This window comes from Prionailurus bengalensis, chromosome E2 (assembly GCF_016509475.1).
Source record: "Prionailurus bengalensis isolate Pbe53 chromosome E2, Fcat_Pben_1.1_paternal_pri, whole genome shotgun sequence".
NCBI classification, from domain to species: Eukaryota; Metazoa; Chordata; class Mammalia; order Carnivora; family Felidae; genus Prionailurus; species Prionailurus bengalensis.
This window is the reverse complement of record NC_057352.1, coordinates 1,695,048-1,716,876: the sequence shown is the minus strand read 5'-3', so window position 1 is coordinate 1,716,876 and position 21,829 is coordinate 1,695,048. Positions and strand designations below refer to the sequence as shown.

Sequence of the window (21,829 nt, the reverse complement as noted above, 5' to 3'; positions counted from 1 at the left end):
GTGTCTAAAATCATAAGTATATTGGTGTATAATTTTTTTGTACTAATATCGGTGTCTGCGGATTACATGCCTCCCAAAATGAACTAGGAAGTGTTCCTCCTCTTCTTTTCTTTTCTTTCTTTTCTTTCCTGGATGAGATTTCATAAAATTGGTGTTATTTCTTACTTAAATATCTGGTAGAATTCTCCAGTGAAATCATTTGGGCCTGGAGATTTCTCTTTGGGATACTTTTTTTTTTTAAGAATTTTTTTTAATGTTTATTTATTTTTGAGAGAGAGAGAGACAGAGACAGAGCACGAGCAGGGGAGGGGCAAAGAGAGAGGGAGACACAGAATCCGAAGCAGGGCTCCAGGCTCTGAGCTGTCAGCACAGAGCCCGACACGGGGCTCGAACCCACAAGCTGTGAGAGTATGACCCGAGTCGATGTGGGATGCTCAACCGACTGAGCCACCCAGGTGCCCCATCTTTGGGATACTTTTAATAACACATTCATTCAACTTAATTGGTAGAGGACTATTGAGAGTTGTTATTTTTTATATCAGGTGGGTTTTGATAGAACTCTGGAGGAGTTGTTCCATTTCATCTAAGTCTTCTAACTAAATCGTGGAATTGTTTGAAGTATTCCTTTATTATTATTTTCATGATAGGAAGACCTATGATTATATCTCCTGTTTTATTCCTGATATTAGAAATGGATATTTCTTCTTCTTATCTTCTTAGATTTTATCAATTTTATTGACTATTTCAAAAAACTAGCTTTTTATATCACTGATTTTTTTCTATTTCTATTCTCAGTTTCTTCTCTCGTGTTTATTATTCTACTCTTTCTGGTTTTATTTAGCTCTATGTAGTTTTTTGAGATGGTAGGGTTTGTTTTTTCTTTTTTAATGTAAGAAGCCTTTGGTTCTGTGAATTTCCTGCATCACTGTTGGGAGTTCCAGCCCAGAAATTTTCATATGTTTTGAATTCACTTTCATTCAGTTTAAATAATTCTTGATTCTATTGGATACTTCCTCTGTGACCCATGGATTATTTAGAAGGGTGCTTGTTAATACCCAAGTGTTTGGAATATTTTATTATTTTTGTTATTTCTAGTTTCATATGTGGTCTGAGTGATTTCAGAACATTTACATTTGTTGAGGTGTATTTTATGACCCACAAACAGATGAGCCATAAACAACATTCTTGTTAAATGTTCCATGGGTGCTTGAAAAAGATGTTCCATGGGTGCTTGAAAAAGATAGGTAGCTATAGATATAGATACAGATATAGATATATTCTGCTGTTGTTGGGTGGAGTGTTCTATAAATGTGAGATTCTGCTGGTTTTTGGTGTTACTCAGATTTTCCATATCCTTGCTGATTTTGTGCCTTGCTGATTTTGTTCAGTCACTGAACAAGGAGCATTGAAATCCTCAACTATAATTGTGGAATTGTCTCTTTCTTTCTGTTCTGTTACCTTTTGCTTTGTGTGTTGGAATGTTTTCTTGTTTGGTGCATATACATTTATGATGGCTCTATCTTTTTTGGTATGTTGACCCTTGTATCATTATGTAACTAATATCCCTCTTTGTCCCTGTTTATTTTCATGGCTGTGAAGTATACTTTATCTGGTATTAACATAGCCACTGCTGGACTTTTATTACTATTTATATGGTTTATATTTGTGCATCTCTTTTATTTTAACGTACCTATATTGTTACATTTGAGGTAAATTTTTTGTGGGTAGCATACGAGGGATCCTGCATTTTTTCCCCTACCACTTTGACAGTGTGTCTTTTAATTGGCATGTTAGACCATTTATACTTGAAGTCGTTACTGACATGTTGGGACTAAATGTCATTTTTCTTCGTCGATTTTTAATTTTTCCCGTTTCTTGTTCCTGTTTTGCTGTTTTGGTATTTGTGGGGGTGGGCAAAGGGTTCCTTGCCTTCTTTTAGGTCCCTGGACATATTTTAGAATTCAGCTTTGATTCACATATAGTGGTTTGGGGGTATATTTCTTTTTTCCTTTTTATTTGTAAGTCGTTGCTCTAGGTATTAAAATGTACATGTGCAATTTATCACAGTCTCCTCTCAACAACATTTACCAGTTAAGTGCAGTGTAGAAACCTTAGTTCTATTAGGTCCCTTTACGCTCACTATTCTTTTAGTTGTCTTGGGTGTTTACTCTTCCCATGTTGAGGACCATATTGAATGATGTTACAATTTTTGTTTCAGTTGTCAAACATTTTTATTTTTTTAATATTTTAATTTTAGTTTTTCAGTTAATTCATTTATTATTTCTGTGAGAGAGGGAACGCATACGCGCACACAAGTGGAGGGGGAGGGGGGGAGACAGACAGACAGAATCTGAAGCAGGCTCCAGGCTCTGAGCTGTCTGCACAAAGCCCCACACGGGGCTTGAACTCAAAAACCGCGAGATCATGACCTGAACCCAAGTCCAATGCTCAACTGACAGCCACCCAGGGGCACCTGTCAAACATTTTTAAAAGCTCATGAGAAGGGTAGTCAGTTTACCTGTTTCTTACCCTTTCGTTAAAGTTTCATTTCCTTTCTGTTTGGAGAATTTCCTGTAGCCATTCTTTCAGGGTAGGTCTCCTGGTGACACACGTTCTTTGTTTTCTTTCATCTGAGAATGGCTTTATTTCCTCATCCTTGACAGAAATTTTGATGTAATATAGGGTTCATGGTTGGCAATTCTTAGTACTTGAAAAATGTTACTTCACTACCTTCAGACCTCCTGTGGTTTCAGGTGAGAAATCTGCCATTCTGTTCCCCTACAGATAATATGTCATTTCCCTCTAGCTGCTTTTAAAATGTTTGTCTGTCTTTAGTTTTGAGAAATTTAATTATTTTGTGTCCTGGTGTAGAAATTTTTTGTTCATCCTGTTTGGGGTTTCTTTAGGTTTTTGAAATTGCCTTTTGCCAATTTGGGGGGATTTTCAACCTTTATTTATTCTAGCATTATGTTTAGCTCCACACTCTTTCTGCTTCCTTTCTGGGACATCAGCAATATGAATGTTATTTTTTTTCATTATCCCCACAGGTTCCTGAGGCTCTGTTGTTTTTAAATTTGTTTTATCCAGTCGTTTTATGTCTGTTGGGCTTGAGTAATTTGTCGACCTGTCTTTGGGGAGGGGGCAGGGAATGAAGTGCCAGCCACTCTCATTGCTTCCGGATGCAGTTGGAAGATTAGCTCCTCCCCTGGGTTTGCATGACACTATCCTGGATGTGGAAGCAGAACCCCACCTCGGATCACCTCCTTGGGCTTTGGTACTAGGTGAGGGTGCGCATTTAGCTCTCCCCCCTGCACAAAGGGAAGGAGCCTATGGGCTTTTTTATCAGGTTCCCCAAATTGGGGGGGGGGGCGGGGGTGCAGAAGGGGACAGTGGGGATCAAAAGTGGGCAACAACCAAACATCAAAAGTAGAGCTAGACTCTTGCCCCTTTGGTTGGCTAGTTGATTAGGAAAAACCCAGGCCTTGGTTACAGATGGATCTCCTTCCTCTTTGGGGACGAGTGGGAGGTTGGCTGCAAAGGAACTGGTGATACATCACATCTCACTTAGAGTGGCCCCGGAGGATACTGGTGTGGAGAAGTGCTCTCTGTGGCCAGATCTTGGGCCAGGACAATTGGGTATCACTTTTGTATTAGGACAGGTGGCCTGAAGTAAGGTAATATGTGTACTTTTGTGGCAGATGGCTTGTCTGGTTGTTGAGCAGCACTGAAGAATCAAGAGTAGCAGACAAGTGATATGTTTGTACGGAACAGGAGCACGCAGTTACTAGAGGGGGTGCAGTGAAGGGATACGTGTGTTCCCCATCAGTGCCTGCAGGCACCCATTGCAGAGTAGTCGAGGTTAGCCAGGCTCAGCCCTCAGCCTTCCCAGTCTTTGCACCTTGGGGTGGCGGAAATGGAGCTTTTAGGTGAGCCCTGCAGCATGGCGTCCGCCTCCCCACAACTGAAATAGCCACTTCACTAACTGAACCTCTGACGTGCCACTTACAAAGACCGACGCTAAGATCATGATACGATACGTTCTCTGGGAGACCAAACTGCCACTTGGTGGCAGATTGCTTACATCAGGTCTGTTTCTTACTGTGGGGAAGTGATTCGTCCTTACTGGGATTGATAGTTATTTCTGGGTATGGTATTAACTTCTCTGCCAAAAGGGCCTCTGCAGATACCGTTATAAAGGTGTATTGATTACTTGATCTGCCAACGCCCGCTGGCCATCACACTGAAGATGCGATCCCAGTGTAGACACAAACGGACTGAGGTCTTGCAAGGGAGTTTTTGTAGCCAACACTGTTGGTTCCCCCGTTCCCTATATAACCCACTTTCCCACAAGTCTTACCAGAGGGTCCCCAGCAGGAAGGAGCCGCACTTGCCCGTGACGTCAGCCCCCTCACTAATGGAAATCGTAGGGCCTTCCCCCTTGTCCGTCTCCCTGCCTGCCCTCACTCCTGTGCGTTCCAAGCTCATGTCTCAGGTATACCCCCAGGCCCCAGTAATCCTCTCACGGTTTTCTGCCATAAAATATCTAAAGGAACAAGTTCTGTTTCCACATTTGCTGTCCTCCCCCAGTTTTCATTTTCCCACTCTCACGTGTAGATACTACTCCACACTCCCCCAAAAGCCCCGATTGCCCCATTCTGTGGCAGCAGCCATACCAGACCCTAGACCCAGGGTAATTGTAAGCCCCACATTTTGAGCGGCTTCAGGCTGTGGGGGAATTCTGGAAAAGCCTGGATCCCCATATCCCCCACCCCACAAACCTCTGCCTACTCCTCACTTCCAAGTGTGTTCACGTTTCTCAGCATCATTTTAGCCTTCTCTCGGGGTTCCAATTTTTATATTTACTGCTTGAACATACTTGCTTTCTCCACCAAATACCTGCCCTTATCATCATCTTTTCTGACCCATTTTCTTCAAGCAGCTCTTCTCTACACGGGTGAAATCCTAGATGTTCGTAAAGTAAGCTAAAATATCTGAAGAATTCAGCTATTCAGATGAACACTATTTTCTGGCTTTGTTATCACCATTTCTGGACCTCCACTCCACTGCTTCTCACTGATGAAAGGAACCTCAGGTGAAATTTTGTGTTATTCTTCCTACAACATGGCAACCCCAGTGTGCATTTCCCCGTGGGTTCTGTGCTACCTGCCCCCACACCATGGCTCTCTGCAGCTTTCCCCTTGTGATGTTAATATGTTCAGCCTATAAAATGATATGCCATTTTCTTTTCTTTCTTTTTTTTTTTTTTTTGCCATTCTCTTTTCTAAGTCTTTCTCCCAAAATTTTCACCTACCATAGAACAAAATTTGTACTGCTTTCTTGCATACTTTCTTTACATTCCTTCCTTGTTCTTTTGGACAAGTCTAGGGAAGTATCTGAACTGAGTCATGTTACCTTAAACTTTAAATATCCCTTATTTATTGTATTGAAGTATAATTTGCATTTAATCATCTCACTTCTAAGAATATATCTTGGGGCGCCTGGGTGGCTCAGTTGGTTAAGCATCCGTCTCTTGGTTTTGGCTCAGGTCATGATCTCACAGTTTGTGAGTTGGAGCCCCACGTCAGGCTCTGTGCTGACAGCTCAGAGCCTGGAGCCTGCTTTGGATTCTGTGTCTTCCTCTTTATCTCTCTGCCCCTCCTCCACTTGCTCTCTGTGTGTCTCTCTCAAAAAATCAATAAACATTAAAAAATTTTTTAAAGAATATATCTTGATTAATTTAGAAAAATAAATATACAGTTTTGTGACCATCACCACCATCAAGATGTGAAATACTTGCATTACTCCCAAGCGTTCCTTCATGTAGTCCAATCCCTCTCCAAAACCCCAGCCTTAGGAGCCACTAATCTGGTTTTTTTTAGAATACCAAATGAATAGAATCACTTAATATGTGGTCTTTTTTTTTTCAGGTATTTTAAGATTCAGCCATGTTGTTTCTATTTCTTTTACATAAAACCGAGTAGTCTCTTGTTTTCTGTATGTGCTATAATTTCTTCATCCATTTCCAGTTTATGGAAAACATTTCCATGTTTTGGACTATTGTGAACAAAACTTCCCTGAATATTTCAATAGACGTTTGGAAGGAGACATTTTCACTTGCATAACTGGAGGAGTGCAGTGTCCTGTAGCACATGTACAGCTGCCTGTGTAGGGAACTGCCAGTCGCTCTCTGAAATGGCGTTCTTGCCAACAGTGTATGGGAATGCTAGCTGTTCTGCATCCTCAGCAGCACTTGGTGTTGTCGGTCTTTTTAATTTTAGCAATTCTAGCAGGTGCTTCATTACTGTAGTATATTTTTGGGTGGCATTGCCAGAATGACTCATGATACTGAGCACCTGCTCAATGGTCATTCATAGGTCTTTGGTTGCTTGATCAAATCCTTTCTTTGCCCATTAGAAAATTTTTTCCAGGGGCGCCTGGGTGGCTCAGTCGGTTAATCATCCGACTTTGGCTCAGGTGACGGTCTCACAGTTCATGGGTTCAAGCCCCACATCAGGCTCTGTGCTGACAGCTCGGAGTGTGGAGCCTGCTTCTGATTCTATGTCTCCCTCTCTCTCTGCCCCTCCCCTGCTCAGGCGCTCTCTCTCTCTCTCTCACAAATAAATAAATGTAAAAAAAATTTTTTTTTTTAAATAAAATTTTTTCCAGGGCACCTGGATGGCTCAGTCAGTTACGCGTCCAACTTCGGCTCAGGTCACGATCTCACGGTTCATGGGTTCAAGCCCCCCACATCAGGCTCTGTGCTGACAGCTCAGAGCCTGGAGCCTGCTTCAGATTTTGTGTCTCTCTCTCTGTCTCTGCCCCTCCCCTACTTGTGCTCTGTCGCTCTCTGTCTCTCAAAAGTAAGTAAACGTTAAAAAAAATTTTTTTATTTTTTTCTAACATGGTTTGTCAGAATTTGTTTTAATATTCTGGACACTACTCCTTTATCAGATGTGTGTTTTGCAAGTAGTTTCTCTCAATTGTTGGCTTATCTCTTTGTTTTAGTGGTGTCTTTTGATGAACAGATGTTTTTAACCTTAATGTAATCAATAATTCATTGTTTTTTGTTTGTTTGATGTGTCCTTTTTGTGTCAAACTCTCTAATTTTGGGAGCTTGTCCAATGCAAGGTTGCAAAACTTTGAGTTATGCTTTCTTCTAGACATTTTATGGTTTTCATAGCTACGTTATGGTCTAGGCCCATTTTGAGTTAATACTTATATATGGTCTGAGGTAAAGATTTTACAGTACTTTTAAACATTTTATAACCAAGCTAATCACTTTGGGGCATACCCATTAGGAACAAGTGCTTTTTACACCAAAATGTCTACACACAAAAGTTTGTAACAATTTCATAATAATCACGAACTGAAAATAATTCGGATGACAGTTATCTCTAAGGAGCTTAATTTCTTCCATTCATTCACTGGAGGGAAGCACAGAGATTAAGACTGCTGCATCCACGCAACAACGCTCGGAGGGGAGATGTACATTGGACACAAGGTAGTAATCCTGCAGAATTCTGTAGATGGATTCATGACCAGGAAAACCTAATCCGTGGTGATAACATACTAGCGGTCATGTTTGTGCAGTCTTAGGTGAGGCCAATACGTGCTGAGAAGTTACGAGGCATGCTTTCTCTGCACACCAGGGGCTGCACATGAAACACAAATAAGGAGACTTCAAACTACACTTTTAAGGTTTGCCCATTTAATCTCATTGAATTACACATGAATGAAAAAGAGGAAAAAATATCAATGCAATAAATTAATACTAATGTGTCCCCTCCCCGCAGTGAAAAATGGAACATGGCAATCTTAGCATGCCAGGTATGAACCCACGAGATTGCAAATCCTGTCCTTCATTTCAGAGAACACCATCTGGAATTTTGCTTTACTCATTCTCTTTTCTTTGTAGTTTGACAACTTAAATGTGTATTGCAAATGGTGTTTATTTTTGTCTGATTTTTAAATGTATATGAATGGAATAATGCTTTACAGATGCTTTTTTGTATTACCTAAATATATTATTCTTTTATTTTTAAAGATTTGGGGGATGAATGTATGTCTCATCATCCTTTAATTATACACATTAAATGGTGCTCCTTTTAATGGAATTCATTAATTGCACCTCACGAGAACATGTAGGGATGTCATCATTTTTGGTATACTGTAAAGTAAAGCTTCAAGTTGAATATAATAATTTTATATTTTTTAATTATTTTTGAGAGAGTACAAGTGGGGGAGGGGCAGAGAGACAGCAAGAATCTCAAACAGGCTCTTGTGCTGTCAGTGCAGAGCCCAATGTGGGGCTTGATCTCATAAACCTGAGCCAAAACCAAGAGTTGGATGCTTAACTGACTGAGCCATCCAGGTGCCCTCTGTTCTATAATAATTTTAAAACAAAAGTATGCTTTGAATAATAGACATTGAGCATTTTAAAGAACCATAGAGACCCCTTCCATGTGATAAGAAAACTTAAGTGCAGGGGCGCCTGGGTGGCTCGGTCGGTTAAGCGTCCGACTTCGGCTCAGGTCATGATCTCGCGGTCCGTGAGTTCGAGCCCCGCGTCGGGCTCTGTGCTGACAGCTCAGAGCCTGGAGCCTGTTTCAGATTCTGTGTCTCCCTCTCTCTGACCCTCCCCCGTTCATGCTCTGTCTCTCTCTGTCTCAAAAATAAATAAACGTTAAAAAAAAAAATTAAAAGAAAAAAAAAAAAAGAAAACTTAAGTGCAGAGAAGTCCACTGACTAACCCAAACCCATACTCAAGGGTAGACCCCATCTATTTCTCCTAACTTGTCTGAATACTGTTCATCAGACTACTTACAAAAGTTCTGTCAAGATGGCACTGGGGATGTCCTTATTTTCAAAAAATATAGTTCTATTTGTATTATCTTTGCACTCTTTAGGCATGGGTTATTTAGTATTTTGGAACTTAATTTTCCAAGCACATGTTTAAATTTTTTCAGATATTTTCTACCCTGATTGCATTCTTTATTTCATTCCATGCAAGTTGAAGAGATTTTTTTTTTTTAATTATGCTATATAGTCAGTTGGTTTTTCTCTTAATTTGCAATAGAGAGTGTGTGCACAAGTGGGGAAGGGGCAGAGGGAGAGAGAATCTCCCAGTGTAGGGCCCCACGTGGGGCTCGATCTCATGACTGTGAGATCATCACCTGAGCCTAAATCAAGAGTTGGGTGCTTAACCAACTGAGCTACCCAGGGGCCCCTGTATCATCAGTTTTATACACCCTTACTTTGTGCTAAAAAGCAAACATCCTGTAGTCTGTGTCTGCAGTTCTTTATGTATCCATCAGGCCAGATTTGTCCACCTTGGTGTGTGAATCTAAGGCAACCTTACAATGTTATGCCTGCCTTTTAAAAATCAGTTACTGAGATAACGTAGGAAAATATCCAAGATTTAACTCTATTCTTACAGTACGATTGTTGTTTAAAACTATGTAGTTTGAAATGATGTTAAGAATTGTATACATGGGCGCCTGGGTAGCTCAGTCACCCTTCGGCTGAAGGGTCCAACTTCATCTCAGGTCATGATCTCATAGTTCATGAGTTTGAGCCCCACATCAGGCTCTATGTTGACAGTGCAGAGCCTGCTTGGGATTCTCTCTCTCTCCCTCACTGTCTGCCCCTCCCCCCCTCACTTGTGCTCTCAAAAATAAACTTAATAAGAAAAATTTTAAATAATTTAAAGTATGTCTCCCAGTTGACGTTTTTTCTTTGTATCTATTTTTCAGATACAAACACATTTTTTGTGTGTTTTTAACTTAATAATTGTAAGGTATATATTTCCAAACTTTTATTCCACCTATCTCTATAACATCTTATCTTACAAGTATGACTTATAAACTGAATATTGCCAGATATTTTTCAACCCACCAAAAATTACTAATTCAAACATTTATTCCATACTCATTTCATGTGATAGCTGTATGTTTGGGTTCAAATTCATCTTCCTATTTTGTGCTTATCTTTGCTTCAGTTCTGTTACTTATACTTTCTTTTAAAAATTTGTACAGACTATTTGCATTCTAAACTTTGCTTTAAAATTTTTTTTAATGTTTATTTATTTTTGAAGGAGAGAGAGTGAATGGGGGAGGGGCAGAGAGAGAGGGAGACACAGAATCCAAAGCAGGCTCCAGGCTCTGAGCTGTCAGCATAGAGCCTGACGCAGGGCTCGGACTCACAGACTGTGAGATCATGACCTGAGCCGAAGGTGGACACTCAACCGACTGAGCCACCCAGGTGCTCCTAAACTTTGCTTTTAGTTGGGAATGTATCTGGTCCTAGTTTATTTGTCTTTAAGCTAAAAATTATAAAACATGTCTGTAACAACAGAATATAGCATTAATACATTTCCCCTTCTCTTGCACAATATAAAGGATATTATTGAGGATTGCATTGTCATTCTATCATTTTACTCAAAAAGGAGATGTTGTTCATGTGTTATACAGTTAGTGAGTAACTGTATTAGTTCACAGATCATCTTTCTCCTGGATCTTCATTCCTTTTGTCAGTGTACACCTTTCACCTGGCATCACTTTCCTTTGATCAAGCTTTAATGTTTCTTTTTTTTTTGAAGAGTTTATTTTGAGACAGAGAACAAGAAAGCAGGGAGAGGGCAGAGAGAGAAGGGGGCTCTGAAGCAGATTTCGCACTGTCAGTGAGAGCCAGATGCAGGGCTCGGACTCAAGAACTGTGAGATCATTCTTGGTTGGGATTCTCTTTCTCCCTCCCTCCGTTCCTCTCTCTCTCTGCCCCTCCCCACCTTGTGTGCCATCTCTCTCTCTCTCTCAAAATAATAAACTTTAACGGAAAAAAAAAAAACAACCTGTGAGATCATGACCTGAGCCAAAACCAAGAGTTGGATGTTTAACTGATTGAGCCACTCACGTGCCCCCTTTGATCAAATTTTAAATGTAAACTTCAAGATTCATTTTGTGTGGGTTAGTTTTCTATTAAATTTTTCATTTTAGGCCTCATACAGTCTTATTTCAGGCTCTTTCTTGAAAAACACTACTGGGAGTATAAAAATCTATGTGGATGATTGTTTTTGGCACCTTCACTGTGTCTTTCCATGTGTTCCTGACCCACCATACACTGGATGTGAGTGGAAGTAATTTACTTTGTGTTGATAGTTTCCTGGTATTAAGGAATAGTGTTTGAAACTGATGCAAAGAACAACACACAGTAGAGAGTGCATCAGTGAGATGGTTTCAGTATTTAGATAGGGTTTGAGTTGTTGGAATAATAAAAGAGTGACAGTATAGAATGCATAGGAGAAATATAAAAATATGTATCTGGTGACCAAATTGATGGATTGTGACAGAAGGCGGCTGGATGCTTACTAACCCCATTTTCTCTGCCTGGACACCTGGGATGTATCTCAGCTTTCCTTACACTTATGTTGGGACCATGTGAATGAGCTGTGACCAACTGAATATACACAGAAGCGACTGTGAAATTGTTCTCACATTTGTGCACAATTCTGGGGATATCCTCAGGGGTCTTATATTTCACACCTCCCCAGGATTTAGTGCTTCTTTGGGAACTGCAAGTTCAGGTGATGGGCTGCTGGTGAGGATGTTTTGATAAGGACCTGAAGCCTCTGAGCTTCATAATCATATCTGTACCTGGGCCTACCTGCCCTGAGTGTCGGAAGGGCACAACGGGGGAGAGACAGAGGTCCTGGGTACTGTGAACTAGATGAAAGTCACGCCACAAACGTGAGACCATGTCAACTCCGCCCTCCACTTAGGCCTGACAGCAGTGGGTCATGATGTTCCCTAGATCTGAATCATGAGACCTGTAATAATGCGCGTCTTGGGCAACGTGCCTCCCTGTAGTTTACGAAACCCTCCTGCCGCGTTCTTTAAAAAATAACGAAATAAGCCAAATAGTTCAAATCTGTGCTTTTATGTAAAATTTGTCATCAAGGCCTGTGAGGCTGCTTTGCGAGTCAAGAAGTCCTTGTATTTTCTGTTTCCATGAGCAATGCCAAGGATCCTACGAAGAGGCGACCCCGACCGCGCCTCCCTCTGCAGCGTGTTAATGGTAACGACAATGACAATACTAGGTACTTACTGAGCACTAACCGCGTGACAGGCACTTCAAGTTCCGAGAGACTTAGTGCCCAGTCTCGTCACGGTAGAGCTGTGGTTCTCAAACCTGGGCACCGCGGCAGGATCCTTAAGACAGCGCTGATCCCCGTTCGCAGTTTCTGACACATCGGGTCGCGGCGGGCCACGGAGAGGTCCCCTGGTCCCGCGACGCCAGTTCCTGGGGACGAGGCTTCGCCCCTCGCCCCCAGGAATTGGGGCGCTTTTCTTTACTTGGAAACCTGGGGCTCTATTCCCGGCGCGTTCCTGCAGGCCCTTGTAGTTGCCGTGGGGACAGGAAGTGGCGCGCGCGCGCAAACTACGTTACCCAGAAATGGGTGCTGCGCGCTTCCGCCCTGGGGAAGGGGCCGCAGACGCCCGGGAGGGGCGTTTCCTGCGGGGTCGGGGCGGGACTTCCGGTCGCGCCGCAGGAGCGCATCCCTCAGGGAGCGGCGGCTGGTCGGCCCGCGACCACGTGGACTGGGGCGCACGCCGGGCCACTCGGGGCCGCGCCGGGCGGTAGAGTGACGTTGCGGGGACCGCCCCCGCGCCCTGTGCGAGTCGTGACGCCCGGGCATCGGCTCCATCTCCCCTAGACTGTGCCCGGCTGTGGGACGGGCGCCGCAGGGACTGCGCCTTCTCCGGCCCCCGCCCCCGCGCTCCGTCGCCGAGGTCCCCGAAGGCGGCGGCCCGAGCCTTGCGAGCACTTACACCGTCGTCTAGCGAGGCTCGGAGCGCGACAAGCAGCTGCAGGCGACCCCGCCCAGGCTAAGCCTTCGGGACCCATACTGGTCACCCGCCTCTCAGGGTCCCGCTTGGCCCACCCGGTCCCCCGGTGGTGGCAGGGGCGGCAGCACGGATGAATCCGGCGCAGGTGAGTGAAGGGTCACCCTCACGGTCACCGCTTCTCCTTGTGGCCGATGGTGGCGGTGAGGCTCTGCCTTATCTCCCCCGGTTCTCGGTCGTGGAGTCCCTGGAGGAGGGCCCTCTGGCCCAGGATCCTGATCTAGGGCGCGTGTGTTCCGGTTACGGACGGCCCAGGGAATAACACTGGAAGGGCGACCCAGTCACGGGAGCAGGCGCAAAGGAACGGGGAACTTGGACGTGGGGTTGAGCTGGTAGTGAACAGAACCTCCGTTGTGTCTTTTGGGAGCAGAGAGCAGTGGAATGGCAGGCCGGGAGGCTGCGCCTCTCTGCTGCAAGTTTGGAGCTGAGGAGAGGGGGGCTGACGCAGACGTCACTCGACGGTGGAGACTGGAAGTGAGAGAAGAAATGAACTGAGAGCCCTGAGGCCCTAGTAGTGGGGGCTTCTGGGAGAAGGCTGAGCCCAAGTTTGGTTGTGTCTGGGAGGCATGGTCTGGAGGACACCAGGAGAACTGGCCAGCACGAGTGTCTGGCGTCCAGAGCTTACCCAGTACCCACCTGTCCACCTGCCTGGCTCTCTGCTCAGCACACAGTGCTCAGAGGGACGTGAGAAGAGAGCAGGCACTAGTGGCGCCAAGACCAGGTGTCTCCTCTGAGTCGGGAGCTGGGAGGAGAGGGACTGGGGTGGCCATGTGAGTGGATTGACTGGGGAGTCCTCTTGCCTGTGGCTCAACTGTCCCCCCCCCCCATCACGACAGGGCTGTGTGACCTTTGAGGATGTGTTCGTGTACTTCTCCCGGGAGGAGTGGGAGCTCCTTGAGGAGGCTCAGAGACTCCTGTACCGTGATGTGATGCTGGAGAACTTTGCACTTGTGTCCTCACTGGGTAAGGCCCTGCTGTGGTTATCTGTTGCTATGTGGCAAATTATCCCAGAGGTTAGTGGGATGACGACAAACGTGTATTATCTCACAGTTTCTGTGAGTCAGAAATCAGGCATATCTCACGTGGGTATCTTTAGCTCAAGGTCTTTCATAACCTTGTTGTCAGACTCTCCAGGGCTGCTGTCTCATCTGAAGGCTCAACTGGAGATGAACCTCCTGTCAAGGTCATGCACACAAGCAGGAGGCTGTTGGACTAATTAGTCATTTTCTTGTTGGCTTTTGTCCCGAACCCTCCCTCAGTCTCTTGCTATGATGTCTTCTCCATAAGTAGATCACCACAGAGCAGCTGATTCCCATGAGCAAAAGACAGCATCCAATATAGAGGCTGGTATTTTTGTAACTTATTCTCGGAAGTGACATCCTATCATTTTTGCCACAATCTGTTCATTAAAAAGGAATTTTTAGGTTCAGCCCATGCTCGGCTGGAAAGACTTAACAGGGACATGGATACCTGGGGGTAGGTATGATTCCCAATTTCCTGGGCTGAGTTTTGCTCTTCCCTTTTTCCCCAGAGGGCAGCTTTCTGTCTGACAGTACCATCATGGCATGATCCCTTTCCTTAGCTCCCTGGACTAGGTGGTATGGGTACCAGAGCTGGGCAATGAACACTGTTTCCTCTTCTCTTAGAGCAGCCCCAGCCTCTTCTGTCCCAAAGCTTTGCAATGAAGGATTTGGGGGTGAGGAGTCTTGTATTCTGCCCAACAAATATGGCCTGGCCACACCTTGGCCGGGTGATTACCCAAATCCCTGATCTCTCAGAGTCTGCCCAGAGTCTGCCCGCTTCCTCTAATTGACATATCCTGGGGCCTGACTCTTCAAGAATCGCAGGCACCGTGTGGTCACTCCTTGTGAAGAACAGTGAGCTGTTCCTGCAAGACTGTGTCGAAGATTGTTTTTTAAATACTTAATTTTCTTCCTTCTGGAGAGGGTCACTGTGGGTACTGCTAGCCACTCAACCAGCTCTTCTTTCCCCGTAGGACTTGCAGTTTCCAGGACCCATGTTGTTTCCCAAATGCAGCCGGAGGGGAACGCAGGGTGCCTGAGAAGGTAGACGCAGTGGCAACTACAGCAGAGAAGACCTGAAGGAGGCCCGGCCCCGGTGAGTGGAAGCCACGGGAATGGTCGCATCAGGGCTGGCTTCGCCTTCTACCAGCAACCTGTGCTGTCTCTCCTAGCGTTCTGATGCCACAACCAGTGGCTGACCTCATCCCACTTTTTCTTCCCCGTTTGTGACACTTTGCCCACTTACCACTTTTACTCTGTCCTCAGTCACCTGTTGGTCCCCCACCCTTCCCATCTCCACACCTTTTCCCCTCTTGGTGCTCCATGCAGTGCTTTGCGGCATTGGCTCTTTTTTAACAGGTCGTGAGTTGTGCTCATATCCTTCAATTTTCCTTGAAAACAAAGTATTCCATTCCAACCAGAATTTTCTGGCCCGGGACAGACCCTTTTGCACAGCACTCACCATCACAAGGAACAAGGCCTTGCTGGACGACCACTGGCAGGGGAGTGGTTTGGAGCCCCTGCCTCTCCTTATCCTATACTCCATCCATCCTTGTCCCCTCTCCCTGTGTGGTCTCCTTCATTCTCTGACCTTTAGAGACCCGCGGCACACAGCTGCCCTTCCTGATCCTGATTCTGGCTCCCCTGTCGTGCCAGCGGCCCCATGGACTACTTCCTGGTTGTATCAGACACACATTTGTTATGGGGTGCCACAGGCCACCAATTAAACCTGCACTTCACCGGCATTTATCTTCCATCAGGCTGTCGGCATGCAGTGAAGGATGAGGCTGCACCTTCTGATGCTCCCCATCAGTGGGTGTCACAGATGAGAACTCCCCAGGCAGGTCCTTCCCCCCGAAAGGCTCACCCCTGTGACACATGTGGCCCATTCTTGACAGACATCTTTGCACCTGGCTGAGCCACAGGGAACACCATCTGGGCAACACGGCAACACCAGCGCAAGAGTCCCTGTAGGAGAGACTTCTGGGTAGTATAAATCTTGACCAGATGCAGAAGCAGTGGAGTGGAGAAAATTATTTTAGAAAGTAAGGAGCCTGGCCTGATTTGTGAAGGTCAGCAGATGCCATGGGGCGAAGAAGGCCCTTACCTGCAGGGAGGGTGGGAGGAACTCTGTGGTCTTGTGGACTTGTCCAGCACCAGGCCCTTCACGGTGGGGAGAAACCACACTGGGCCCTGAGCGTGGGGGGCCTTTTGTGTATCCGATTTTCTTTAGGCAAGAAAGCACAACGTGAGACCATAAAGCCTTCCACTTGTGGGAGGCGGCCTCACTCCAGGCTTGGTTGACTCAGAGCATCTCATGGGGCTCATGGTTGGGGTGAACCGGGAACAACAAGGGCCAGCGGAGAGGTACTTGAGCCACATGGAGAGTCTCCCGGGGAAGGTGAGCTCCGAGCACAGCTAATCTACCTTCGAGGCTTTCACGGGATCAAGTCTCAGTGGGGCGCCTTCCGTGAACCACTCACACAGTCCACGTAAACCATCAGTGGTCTATGGGAAGAATCTACGAGAGGAAGGTTCAACAGATGGTGGCGTGTTGTTTGGCAACAGCAGTTGTGCTGAAGGGAAGCCCGGGACTGCACTGAACGTGAGAAAGCCTTTCTCGAGAAGGCAGGCCTCAGTGAGCACGTGAGGGTTTACCTCAAGTGAAGCCATGGAAAAGTTTCCAAGTGCAGTAGGGCTTTCGGCTGCGGGCCAGACCTCCCGTGGCACAGGCAGATTCACGCTGGGAGAAGCCTTAAGAATGCCAGGAACGGAGGACAATCGGGGACAGCTCCACTTTTGTCCAGAATAGTTTAGCCCACCCAAGAGAAAGTGTCTTCAAGTACAAAGTGAGGGGGTAAGCCTCTTGTGACCGCTGTTCTCTTGCTGATCGCATAAGTGTTTTCCCAGGAGAGAAGCCCTGAATGCAGTGCTGTGGAAAGGCCTCCAGTCACCACTTTTATTTCTGGCATGATAGAGTCCACACTGCAGGAGAACCCTTGGAGTGTGAAGAAGATCAGAGAGCCTTCTGTGACCTCTTTTCCCGAAGTCAGCACAAGGAGTCACAGTGGGGAAAACCTTGTGAACACAGTGAATGTGGATGTACACTCAGCCTTCATTCATCGCTCCCCCCACCCCCTAAGTATTCGTATTGGGGAGAAACCCTGTGAGTGTCAGACATGTGGAAAGCCTTTTGCAAATGGACTTCCCTCAGTCAGCACCAGAGAACTCATACTGAGGAGAAGCCTTTTGAATGTAAGTCCTGAGGAAACTCTTTGCCAGAGGAAACCTCCTGCCAAGCATCTGAAAAATTATACCAAAGAGAAACCCTGTAAGTGTCATCGTTGTGAGAAGATCTTCTGAAGCGGTTCATCACTTACTGTTGTATGATCCACCCGGCTAGGACCATACCCTATGAATAAGAACTTATAAAGGCGAGAAAACCAGCAGTTGCTGTGTAATTACAAAGCCTTCAGCCCTAGCTTGGTTTCAGTATGCCCTGAAGAGTGATTCCAGAGTATTTTAAAAAAGAGAGCAAAGGCATAAGGGAAGAGAAAGAAAAGAGGTAGATGTGACAGAAAGAGGAGTACATGTGGTTTCTTTCAGGTTTCCCTGCCAAACCCATGACAATTTGTTAGCAGTTTTAGGGGGGGCAGGTGGGAGCAGTATGGGCGAGGTGAAGGGGCCTCCCCCCACCACCTGACTTAATACACTCCCGCCATTCCGTGTCAGGAGAGCTGGACACTTGGTGCAGCTCTGCAAATATTTACTGAAATCCGTTTTTGTTAAAAAAAAAAAAAAAACAAAAACCCTACTTAATCATTAAGGGTCATAAGTCTTTGTGATAAATGTGAAGTCTTGATTTATGAAGCGCTTAAAAACTTAAAAGAAATTAGAATACTAAAAATATTGTTACCTGAAATTATCTCATATCTAAGGAGCAAAGAACAAATATATGAATGGGTACATTTTACTGCACCATTTAAGACCATTTAAAGTTATTTTTTCATTTATTCTGTATTGAGATATAATTGACAGATCACACAATTGGCATATAACATGTAAGTTTAAGGTGTTCAACATTGATCTTGTTGAATTTATATTGCAACGTGATTGCCATTGTAACATTAACGTCTGTATCCTGGTGGTATCCTGTATCCTGTGTTCCTAGTGTTGGGAGCAGTTCACATCTAGTCTCTGGCCAAGTTTAATGTTTGTAATACAGTTTTGTTCCTTGTAACCCCTGTACCGTGTGTTAAATCTCCAGGAGTTAGTTAGTAGCTGCAATTATGTGCCCTTAAACAACATCTCCCTGTCCCCTGCCAAGCCTTTGGTAACCCATCATTCCACTCTCTTATTTGAGTTCAGAGTTTTTTGTTTTTCTTTTAAGAATCTTCGTATAAAAAATACAGTATTTGTCTTCCTGTGTTTGACTTATCTCACCTAGCGTAATGTCCCCAAGACCTATCTGTATTGTCAGAAATGGCAGCATTTCCTTTTTTCTAATGGCTGAATAACATTCCACTGTGAATATATACCACATCTTCATCCTTTGATGGACACTTAAGCTGTCACTACATCTTGTCTCTCGTGTACAATGTTAATAAACATGGGAGTACAGATATCTCTGAGATCTTGTTTTCATTTCCCTTGGTTATGTATATACCCAGAAGTGGGACTGTTGGACCCTATGGTGGTTCTATTTTTAAAGTTTTGAAGAAGCTTCATACTGTTCTCCAAAGTGACCAGACCAGTTTACAGTCCCACCAACAGTGCACAAATGTTCCCTTCTCTCCACATCTTTGCTGACATTTAATCTCTTGTCCTCGTGATACTAGCCATTCTGACAGGTGTGAGGTGATACCACATTCTGGTTTTGATTTGCGTTTCCCTGATGATTAGTGATAATGGGCACCTTTTCCTGTGCCTTTTGGCCATTTGGATGTCTTTGCAAAAATGTCTGTGTGGTTCCTCTGCCCATGGTTTAATCAGATTTTTTTTGTTACTGAGTTGTAGGAGTTCTTTTTTTTAATGTGTTTATTTTTGAGAGAGAGACAGATACAGAGCACAAGCAGGAGAGGGCCAGAGAGAGACACACACAGGATCTGAAGCAGACTCCAGGCTCTGAGCTTTCAGTACAGAGCCCGACATGAGGCTCAAACCCACTAACTGTGAGATCATGACCTGAGCCTAAGTCAGACGCTTAGCCAACTGAGCCATCCAGGTGCCCCAAGTTATATGAATTCTTTGTAAAATTTTGGATATTAACCCCTTGTCTGTACATGGTTTGCAAATATTCTCTCCCATTCCATAGGTTGTCTTTTTAAATTTTTTTAGTTATTTCTTTTGCAATGTAGAAGCTTTTAAATTTGATGTAGTCCCACTTGTTGCTTTTTTCTTTTCTTTGTGCTTTTGGTGTCATAGCCAAAAAAATCACTGCCAGAACCACCGTTTTGGAGCTTCCTTTTTCTTCTCAGAATCTTGTAGCATCAGGTCTTATGTTTAGGTCTTTGATCCATTTCAAGTTAATTTTTGTGAGTGGGGTAAGGAGTCCAATTTCATTTTTCTGCATGGAGTTATCCAGTTTTCCAATACCATTTGTTGGAAAGACTCTCTTTTCCCTATTGGATGTTCTTGGCTCTCATCAAATATTAGTTGACCATATCTGTGGGATTTTGAATCTCTTCTGTTCCATTGGGGTGGGTCTGTTTTTAATGCCAATTCCATACTGTTTTGGTTACTATAGCTTTGTAGTATAGTTTGAAATCAGGAAATGTGATGCTACCTGCTCTTTCTCATGATTGCCTTGGTTATTAGGAACTTTTGTGGTTCCATACAAATTTTAAGGTTGTTTCTTCTGTTCCTGGGAAAAGTGCCATTGGAATTTTGATAGGGATTGAATTGAATCTATAGATAGTTTTTGGGTGACATGGACATTTTTACCAGTATTCTTCCAGTCTCTGAACACTGTGTCTTTCCATTGGGTCTTACTTCTTCCAATAGAATCTCATAGTTTTCATTGTACAGATCTTTCATTTACATGGTTAAACTTATTCCTAGGTATTTTATTGTTTTTGATGCCATTTAGAATGAGACAGCTTTTTATTTCCCCAGATGCTTCACTGTTATCGTATAAAAAATGCAACTGATCTGTATGTGTTGATCACATCCTGCAACTTTACACTGATTAGATCCAACAGTTTTTAATTGAGTCTCTGGGATTTTCGGTGTATAAGAATCTATCATCTGGGGGCGTGAGTTGGTTAAGTGTTGGTCTTGATCCCATTTTATATATATATACATATATATATATATATATGTATATATATATATATGATGACAGTTTTATTTTCTTTTCATTTGGATACCTGTTAATTTCTTTGTGTTGCCTAATTGCTCTAACTAGGACGTTCAGTACTATGTTGAGCAAGAGTGGTAAGAGAAGATTCGGTTTAAAGAAAAAAAAAGCCTTTTCTTCATGTCATTTTATTTTTTATTTATTTATTTATTTTTTAGTGATTTATTTTTGACAGAGAGAGAGAGAGAGAGAGAGAGAGAGAGAGTATGAGTGGGGGAGGGGCAGAGAGAGAGGGAGACACAGAATCCGAAGCAGGTTCCAGGCACCGAGCTGTCAGCACAGAGCCCAATGTGGGGCTCGACCTCACAGACTGCAAGATCATGACCTGAGCCGAAGTCATACACTCAACCGACTGAGCCACCCAGGCGCCCCTTCTTCATGTCATTTTAGACATCTATTCTGCTCACTTTCCCTTGATCCTGATCTGTTTTACTTTATTTTCTCTGAGGCACGATGGGGATCATACAGCTGTGCTGTCTTCCCAGGTGAGTCTTAATCATTTCCTCTGACTGGGTTTTTCACTTTTTTAAATCTCTTCGAGGGCCTTCTCCAGGTCCACCTCAGCAGTTTTCTAAGGGTTGACTTAGGTCTAAACAAACAGTAAAGCTACACATTCAAGTTAAGCTCATGACAAACTGAAAAAACAAACATGGTTAAGGAATCTTACTGTTTAATGTTAGGAGAATGTGCCCAGCGTTGTTTTAAAGAAAAGTGGGTGGAATTTACCAAAGGGATGAAGATGTATTCATGCAGGCACGTGTAATTTCACATCCTGCCCGTGGACTGACTACCACTGTGCTCTCATCAGGTGGGGCACTTTGGACAATCTCCTTCCTTCGGGATTGTCCTTGAGGACAAATGTTGAACTATAGGAGATGATCATTGCTACCTCATAAAAAATTATGCAGTTTTTAATACAAATACAACCATATTCTCCCTTTGAGCCCTCCTCAAAACCTCTGCAATGACCACAGGCCTAAGTTTGCATCTCCACTGAGGGCTGAAACCATTATGCCATGCTTTACCGCGTTTCATCAGTCGTGCACTTTGCAATGAGTCCGCAGTCACAATGCTTACAATTTTTTTAAATGCTTATTTTTGAGAAAGAGAGACCGTGAGCGGGAAAAGAGAAGAGAGAAAGGGGGATAGAGGATCCGAAGCAGGCTCTGCTGACAGCAGTGAGCCTGATGTGGGGCTCGAGCTCATGGACTGTGATATCATGACCCAAGCTGAAGCCAGATCCCCAACTGACCGAGCCACTGAGGTGCCTCAATACTTATAATTTTTTTTTTAATGTTTATTTTTGAGAGAGAGAGTGTGTGAGTGGGGAAGGGAAGAGAGAGAAAGAGACACAGAATCTGAACCAGGCTCTGAGCTGTCAGCACAGAGCCCAACACGGGGCTGGAACTCACAAACCATGAGATCATGACCTGAGCTGAAGTCAGACGCTTAACCGACTGAGTCACCCAGGTTCTCTAGTTATAATTTTGTAATGACAGCATGTATAGTTTTCTATGACTTGGGAAAGAGAGTTGCCTCCCAAGGGCCCC

The 21,829-nt window shown here is 44.2% G+C and overlaps 1 long non-coding RNA gene across 2 annotated transcripts; it reads left to right on the top strand.

Moving 5' to 3' along the window:
* The first annotated feature begins 12,516 nt into the window (after nucleotides 1-12,516).
* LOC122494717 lies at nucleotides 12,517-18,545 on the top strand. 2 transcript variants are annotated; one of them, XR_006300254.1, is made up of 4 exons: nucleotides 12,517-12,987; nucleotides 13,736-13,862; nucleotides 14,896-15,017; nucleotides 15,682-18,545. It is a non-coding gene; the product is annotated as an uncharacterized LOC122494717 (long non-coding RNA). The 2 variants fall into 2 exon arrangements; XR_006300253.1 differs by having other exon boundaries at nucleotides 12,518-12,987; nucleotides 14,896-18,545.
* Nucleotides 18,546-21,829: the final 3,284 nt, after the last annotated feature.